The sequence below is a fragment of the Ambystoma mexicanum genome, chromosome 11 (genome assembly GCF_040938575.1).
Source record: "Ambystoma mexicanum isolate Mex_15411 chromosome 11, UKY_AmexF1_1, whole genome shotgun sequence".
Classification (NCBI taxonomy): Eukaryota; Metazoa; Chordata; class Amphibia; order Caudata; family Ambystomatidae; genus Ambystoma; species Ambystoma mexicanum.
The window spans coordinates 75559687-75568612 of NC_090934.1; positions in this window are offsets into that span (position 1 = coordinate 75559687).

An 8926-nucleotide genomic window follows, 5' to 3' on the forward strand; every position below is an offset into this window, starting at 1 on the left:
AGGAATTCTCCCGTGTTGAGGGTGGCTTCTCAATAAACAGTTACAAATTCTTCTGGCGTCAATAGTATTTTCCCACAACAGGTGCAGTGTTCGGGCACCTAGGAATGTCAGCTATAAGCACAAGAGATCAGAGAGGCGGGCATTGGTACCCAGAAGTGCCACTTTGCTGACTCAATGCCAATGAACACAGATTATGCCTCCAGAGCTCATTAAGGCAAGGCTCGGTGCAGAAGAGTTCACGTTAACGCCTGTCGCTTCAGCGAGACGGGTTTGCCGATCTGAAGCGTGCCAGGGCATGTGAGTGCTGAAGAATGAGTGGCAAGTGGCAGACACCTGGCAGGACTATTCAACTGTTGATCTAGGGAGGGACTCAAAGTGGGCTGGGGAGATGGCATGGGATCTTGCCCTTTCATATCTAGCACATGGGTATTAGAAAGTCAGGTTTGGTGGGCACCTTGAGTGAATAAAACAGGGGCCTGAGGTTTGCTCAAGAGTGAAACCAGGGCCAGGTCGGTCTGGTGGAGAGTGCAAGGTGATCATGAGGAATTCTATAGGCCAAAGGCTGGCCTCTTGCCCTGGTTTTAGGAGCGCCAGAGACACGAATCCAGGAGGGTGGTGGGCTTAAGGTGGAATACACATGAAAGGGAGGGACTCGTGTAGTTTCAGGCTTTCGGAGAATACACATCCAATCTTGAAAGGGGCACTTCGGGAGGTCTATGTCACACCCTGGTGTCATGGCGTCCATTCCTGGGGATGCTCCTGTGGGTGGGAGGTCTTCAGACTGCACAGAGACCTGGGATGTGCAAGGGCTTTTCCTTGGACCAGGTCCCAACTTTCGCACTAGATGCCAACGTTTTCTTTGACTCCTCTGGGTTGTCTTGAGGCTTACGTGCTGCTAGGTTGTGCGGGCTGAATCAGTCCCGGATGCAACAACGCAAATGCAACTAGTCACGCTGCACACATGGGGCACCCCTACCACTGGTGCCGTGCCTCGGTTGACTGTGGAAACAAATCCCCCACAGCATGCACATGTTTGCACCCTCATATCTGCACATGCGCACCCTCACATCCTAGATTCACTATTGCCCCACGGTCTGCATCAGGTTAATTGGCACCTCAATGTATGAATTGTTCCCCCTGGTCTAATTGCTGGACCTATTTTAAATGGTCTCCCATTGCATTTTGTTTCTAACCACCCAAGATATTGTGCCCACGGTATGAATTGTGTGCCCCAGGCTACTATGCAAATCTATGCAAAAATGGCACTTAAGGGGTTAATGCTCCATTCTTTGCACCCAAACACACTATCCACAGACCAACTATGCCACTCACACTCAGCATCTTAAATTCTTCCCTACAGACATTCAACAACATTACACCTTTTCAACCAACATACATACATAGCCCTGTCCCGGCCAATGCACCCTAGTACCGGGGTGCACTGGGCTCCCATCTGGAAGCAATTGCCCCAACACCTGCAAAAAGTTACTGGTTGCTCCCCAACTGCATACACCAACACAACAGAATGTTTCCTCTGTCCCCACTAGGCGAACACCCTCATCATAATGATTCAGGGCGCTTCATAACCATTCAAATGGCAGACATGTGATATGATATGATATGATAGGTTATTTATAACGCGCTTAATACCCAGAGGTTTCTAAGCGCAGACCCGGGAATCAAACCTGTGTTGCTCCGTGTCGTTTTGCTTCCAAGGCGAGCACGTTGCCGCTGAGCTATCCTCTCGAGACTGTGTCATCTAAATCCCAGTTATTTAACAACATACCTCTTTCCCTACACCTAATGCAGCCAGACCACCTTCCCACCCATTGGCAGTCTATCCTGAGCTTCCTATCCTGCTCTGAAAATATTCCAGCCTCTTTTTCACCTCTTCCCTTTTAAATATTGTATACAGTGCTCTAAAAACCTCTGGGTAGGGCCAGAGAAGGATAATAATAAAAAAATATAATAATTAAATAAACTGCTACCAATACCAAGGCATGTGCATCTCTTCAAAAGCGCCAGCACATGACGCGGCCTACTGGGATGAGGGAAATTGAGGGCAGGGCATGCAGTAAATGTGGGACTACGCACCACGCCATATATTGTGGAGGTATACTGGTGGCTTCTCTGGTCAGGCTTTATTTTGCCCATATAATTAGGGTGACAATTAAGGGTTAGCGAAATGTAAGCCCGCGTAAAATCTGCTTCTGCCCGCTCTGTGAAATCGGCGTTACGGTTCTGCGCCACTGATATTTCACTCGGTTTTGTGCGGTTTCACACGAAGCGTGGTGTTTTTCGTTTACATGCTAGTTTTGTGCAGCGGCACGAGAAACTCTGTGTGGTCTTTTTTTATCTGTGCTAGTTTTGTGGCCTGAGAAACTTTGCGTGGGTCTTTTTCGATCTGTGGTAATGTCGCACAGCGACATGAGAAACGTCATGCATTTTTTTCGATCCGTGGTCATTTCGCCCACTGATACGAAAAACTTTGCGCTGGCTTATTTTCGATTCAGAATCCTTTTCGAATTACGGCAAAAGAAACTTTGCATGGCTTTTTCGAACCGTGCGAGGTTCGCCCTGCACCATGAGAAACGTCATACAGTTTTTGTTCGATTCGTGCTAGGTTTGCGCAGCCGCACAAGAACGTTAAGATTCGCATTGGGTTCACGCAACCACACAAGACACTTTGCCCCAGGCCCCGGGCGGCATGAAATGCGGGCCGATGGAGGGCCTGGGAGTTTGGGCGCGGGGTGGGGGGAAACGGCGCAAAAGCAGTAGGGAGGGGCGTCCGAATGGCGCCACAAGAAACAAAAGCCCAGGAGAGGGCAGGAAACAGCACCTGGGAAAGGTGCAAAATATAACAGCGGGGGCCCGGGGGAAAACCCGGCCCCCAGGAAGGAACAAAAGGTCTGCGGGGTATAAGTAAGCCAGGAAAGGAGAGGCAGTACAAACCAAGTAAAGAGCTCACCTCTCTCGGGTAAGCTCTTAGTGCCTGGACAAGGAGAAGGAAAAACGTTTGCTCTTGCAGGCTCACGACTTTTCCATACTATCTCTTGCAAAAGCGTTTGCTCTTGCGACGCACGGTTCGTTCATACAAACATTGGCTCTTGCGGGCTCATGGTTTTTGCATACTGTCGCTAAGTGCAGCGGCTACGAGTTCGCCTACCCGTGCCAGAGCAGGGCGAAGAGGACCACCAGGAGCACGGAAAGCAAATTAGGAGCGGCGTGGAAGTACCAGCTGGCGTGCAGAGAAGGAGACGTGTCAGTACGCCGCACCGCGAGGACACAACTGAACAGAGCTCCATCGTCGGGTGCAGGCGAGGCAAGAGTCGGGAAAAAGATCGGTAAAAGAAGATCAGGAGAAGCAGAGGGCACATGTTTGTTTGTTTGTTTGTTTGTTTATTATTTGTAGCGCGCGCCAGACCCGAGGGTAACCGGGCGCGTTGTTCAAGGATACTTTAAACTTTAAGGTTACACATGTTTACAAGTAGTGGTTATACATAGTAGAAATTACATAATGCAGGCCATAATATATACATATAACATAATATATACAGGAAATATGCAGTAGGAAGATAGAGAGTATATAATTATGTACATAGTACGTCTGAAGAACAGTGGTTATGTTGGTAACCACATGGCGTGCAGGAGCAGGAAGGCGTGGCTGACAGCTCGCTGGCGGAGAACGAAGAAGCGGTTGGAGGAGCAGCCAGGGTCAACCCTGCAGAAAGAAGGAATTCAGACGAGAAGGATGGCGGAAGGAAGAGCAAAAAGGGCCCAAGAATTCGCCGAATGGGCAAAAAAGGCGGAAAAGGAATATGTGGCACAATGGGTGCTGGAGATAATGCAGAAGGAAGAAAGGGCAAAGGCAATGTCACCCTTGCTGTTCATAGAGCCTAGCAGCAGCGAAGGAGAAGAAGGGGTGCCGCAAGGACAGAAGAGGGGGAGAGAGGAGCCAAGGAGATCGGAGGAACAGACAGAGGCACCTACCAAGAAGAAGAAAAGAAAAGAGAAAAACAAAAGCTACTGTGAATAACGATGTGGGGAATAAAATTGTACACATTTTTAAAAATTGCGTCACGGTTTAGGGTAAGTCGCCCAGAACCATTGGCAAGAAGAGCAGAAGTAATAAGGGACCCAGGGAGGAGCAGCAGTGGAATTCGTCAACTGAGGGAGAAAGCAGTGATGACGAAGAAAGGGATCACTTGAGGGCTTGGGTAAAATGGAGAGGGGTGGTGAGCAGGGAGAAGCAGAGAGGGACGGGGGGTAGGGGCAGAACCCAGGGAAACCCCAGTCCCGGCGCCACAGGGGGCACCAGTAGAGCCAAACACAGGAGGGGCACCGCAAGGGCCCAACCCACAACCAGCGACTCCAATAGGGACACCAGCGGCACCAGTGGCGGGGGACCCGCCGCAGGGGGCGGTACCACCAGTGGCAGCAACGGAGGTAGGGGGACCAATCATGACGAAGTGTGGCAGACCAACCATGGGCAAAGATGCACAGGGCAGGTCAATGAAGGCAATGGCTTGGTATATAAATGACAAAGTAAAGGAGAAAATATGGAGAAAGGAATTAATTGATATTTACACATTGCTAGATTGTCAAAAGAGAGGGATGAATGTGGCACTGGAGGACACAAAGGAGGATGAGAAAAGCATACTAAAAAGGGGGCCAGTAGTAAGGAATTTTGACAACTGGATGGCGGCCTTTAATATAATGTCCACAATTATATTACAGACATTCCCGGAAGACGGGGTAGCATCAGTTGCGTATCAACAGAGGGTGCTGAAGGTACACACAGCATTCGGGGGAGACGCATGGCAGGAGTATGATGACGAGTTCAGAAAGGAGATGGACTGCTTTCCGGATATGGGATGGGATGAGGAGAATTTTAATCTCTACATATTTAATGTGCTGAAGGAGAAATGGGATTCCAAGGAGTGAAGCGCAGGAGGGCAGCAGAGAAGGCAGTATTGGCAGAATGAGTACAAAGCTGATTATAGATACAATAACAGGAGATCTGGACACAGCTATGACAGAAAGAGAGACCAACATTTTCGGAGCAGGAACTATGGGTAACAGAGAGGGTGGCTGAGCAGCCTGCCCCCAACCACGCAGGGGGGAGGCAGTGGGAGCACAGGGGAAACACGGGCAGAACCAGGGCAATGTCGGAATTTTGAGAAGTGAGTACCCTGTAGCTGGGGATGGAAGTGCAAGTTCAGCCACAAGTGCGAGAGATGTAAGGGGGACCACAGCAGCTCCAGGAGCACAAGGGCCCCAGCTCCAAGCGGCAGAAGCGATGAGAAGCAAAACTAAGAGATGGGACAAGAAGGGAGCCACACCAGTAAAAATTGAGAAGATGGAATGGTGGCTCCAGAAATACCCAGACCAAAAAGCAGCAGATTTGATCAGGCAAGGTTTTAGAGAAGGTTTTAACATACCGTTTACCGGGCAAGGAGCGCAGGACATTCCTAAAAACCTGAAGTCTGCCACTGAGAACAGGGATATAGTGACCAATAAAATCCGAAAAGAGGTAGAACTGGGTTGGGTTGAGGGACCTCTTACAGCATTACCATTCGAAGCATTTTTATGCTCTCCACTGGGGTTAGTGCCAAAAAAGGAAGAAGGGGAATACAGGCTAATCCACCACCTATCATACCCCCCCCCGGGGGCCTGGGTGAAGGACGGCATTGCCCAGAGCGATGCAACAGTATCATCCTCAGACTTCCAGGAGGCGGTAGAACTAGTCAGGAAGACAGGAAAAGGGGCATGGATGGCAAAAGCAGACATTAAATCAGCATTCCGGCTGTTGCCAGTCAACAGCAGATCTCAGAGGTGGTTCTGTATGCAGTGGGAGGGGGAATACTTCATCGACAAATGTCACCCTATAGGGTGCGCCATTTTGTGTGCATACTTTGAGAGGGTAAGTTCATTTTTACAATGGGCAGTCACAGAAGAGATGAGGGAGGCCAGGATAGTACATTACCTGGATGACTTTTTATTTGTAGGGCCCAAAGGTTCAAAGCTATGCAAGGCAACCCTGGATAAATTTGTGGAGATAACAAGCAAGTGGGGTTTTCCGCTGGCGGTGGAGAAACAATGGGCCCAACACAGATTATCCAATTCCTAGGGATAGAAATTGACTCAAGCCTGGGGGTGTGCCAGATCCCAGAGGACAAGGTAACAGATCTACTGAAGACAATAAAGGAGCTACAGGGAAGAAACAAAGTGACAGTGAGAGAATTACAAGCGCTGGCAGGAAAGCTGAACTTCGCAGGGAGAGCTATACCACAGGGGAAGGTGTTCCAGAGAAGCATTGATCTGAAAACAAGAGGGGCTACAATGGGGCACCACAGAGTCAGGTTAGGGGGAGGAATCAAGAGAGATCTGGAAGTGTGGGCGGAATTCCTGAGGTATTTCAATGGGTCAGTGATATGGCGCTTACCCATAAACGAGGAAGGGAAAAGGGTGTTGTTCACCGATGCAGCAGGTGGTATTGGTATTGGTTTTGGCGCAATATTGGGGAGACAGCGGTGTGCAGACAAATGGCCAAAAACATGGCAGGTGGTGGAATGGACAAAAAACATAACGCTGCTGGAACTCTTCCCAATCTGGGTCGCGTTGTGCGCATGGGGGGAAGAGCTAAGAAACAAGGAGTTGGCAGTATGGTCGGATAACATGGCGGTGGTGCACGTGTTAAATAAAGGAAGTGCGTCATGCCCAAAAGTGTTGGAATTGATGCAAGCAATCACCCTGGAAAGCCTAAAAATTAATACATGCATAAGGGGCGAGACATATCGCTGAAGAAGCAAACGTGGTGGCTGATGCAATCTCTCGTTTTCAGTGTGAGAGATTCAGGGAGTTGAGACCGACAGGGAAAGAACGCCCATGCCGCAGAAGGCATGGGTCCCGTTGAAAACACTGGAAAGAAAAGAACGGTTGGCTGCAAGGTCGACTCTAAAGAAGTGGGAGAAACATGGAGAACGGAACGGGTCATTGACAAACTGACCAGGAACGCCCTAACGTACAAAACGGGTAAGCAGTACGAAAAGCATGTAAAAGATGTGTTGGTGGAAGCAGGAGTGCAAGATGTGGGAAAAATTTCAACCGAAAAAATGTGTGCATTTCTGGAAGGGGCATTTGCCAAAGGGAGAAAAAAAAGCTGGGCGGCAGCACACCTGGCGGGGGTGGCATATACCACAAAAGTGGCGGGTATACCGGATCCAATCGACAGCGCTAGAATAAAATATGCTATGAGAGGATGGGCTAAATTAGAGGGGAAGAAACCAGACAGCAGAAGGTCATTGAACTTTGGGAAGCTAATAATTCTGTTAAAAGTGCTGCGAGATACATGCAGCAGCACGTACGAAACTGAGCTGTTCAGGGCAGCATTCGCAGCATATGGGGCTTTCAGGGTAGGGGAGCTGGTGGCCAGTAATACGGTGGCAGGAGATGGCCTGGCAAGGAGGGATATTAGTATGGGAAGCAAGGGGATGTCTATAATGTTAAGGAAATTTAAAACAGACCAAACGGGGAGGGGGAGAGCAATAGACCTCAATTGCATCAAAGAGAAGGACCACTGTCCCAGATGCATCACCCAATAATTCCTAGATCTCCGACCAGAGGTCGACGGGCAGCTATTAATACCTAGGGACGGCAGCGCACTCAGCAGGTACCAGTTTCAGGCGGTGTTAAAACAGGCGGAGGCCAAAGCAGGATGGGATCCTGCCGAATTTGGAACACACTCATTCAGGATAGGGGCGGCAACCTCTGCATGGGCGGGGGGCCTGGGAGCAAAAGGAGTGAAAAGGATTGGGGGGTGGATGTCGCAATGTTTTGAAAAATACATAAGGGAGGAACTGATATAAACGCTTATCTCCCCTGTTTCCATAGAGGCTGGACCCTACAAATCGGCATGGATAGTGGGGCACTCCTTCGTGACCCGGGCAGGCAGGTGGCTGGAGGAAGTGAAGCAAGGACTACATTTCAAAAACACAATTACATCCAGGTGGGGCCTCCCGGGAATGCACTGGGAGGAAATTCACGACAGGCTGTCGGACCTGATAGGTTTCAGGGACCCCCCCCCCCCCCCCGAGTACCTGGTTATACACCTCGGGGGGAACGACCTGGTGAGCACAAATAGGGGGAAGTTACAGAGAAACATTTGCGAGTCGCTACATAGCATAGCCCGCAGCTGGTGGAAAACCGAAATCTTCATGTCCGAGATAATACCAAGAAGGGTCTGGGATGGGGCACATAGGAGGCACGCAATCGAGATAGCCAGAAAGAAATTAAATAAATCAGTGGAAAAGTACTGCACGAACACAGGGCTCCACTTCATAAAACATGGCCTACACCAGAACAATCTGGATATGTTTCACCAGGATGGGGTGCACCTATCAAGCAAGGGGATGGGGGGTTTTTCCGACAACATTTTTAGGGCACTCCAGGAGCGGGGTTGTAGGTAGGGTGCTTTTGGGGGGACCTGAACGGGCGTGAATAGCACCCGCTTTGGTGTGGCGGCATGTGCCCAGGAACGAAGGCCCAGGGGTAACAAGGACTCGGGAGGAGCCTTGGGCAACTTCGGGACTGGACACAAGGTGCCCAAAAGCATATGGCAGTGTATTGATTTTTGTTGTTATGTATTTTCTGTAAGAAAATAAAATGCCTACGGCCTACAATTTTTCCATAAACATAATTGGTCTGTGATGTTATTTAGGTAGGGGTCTGGTAATAAGAGCAACGCGAGCCCACACTACTCAGCCTATGCGCCCTTCTGTTTGACCCACAGCGGTGGCCGAGGGGCAGATTGGGGTGAAACCGATCAAAATCTTACAGATTTCGCTTCCGCGGCCGGCGGAACAGAATTCAACAATTGTGCCCAGCCCTAGTCACAACAACGCAAACACCCGGCGCTGTCTGTCTT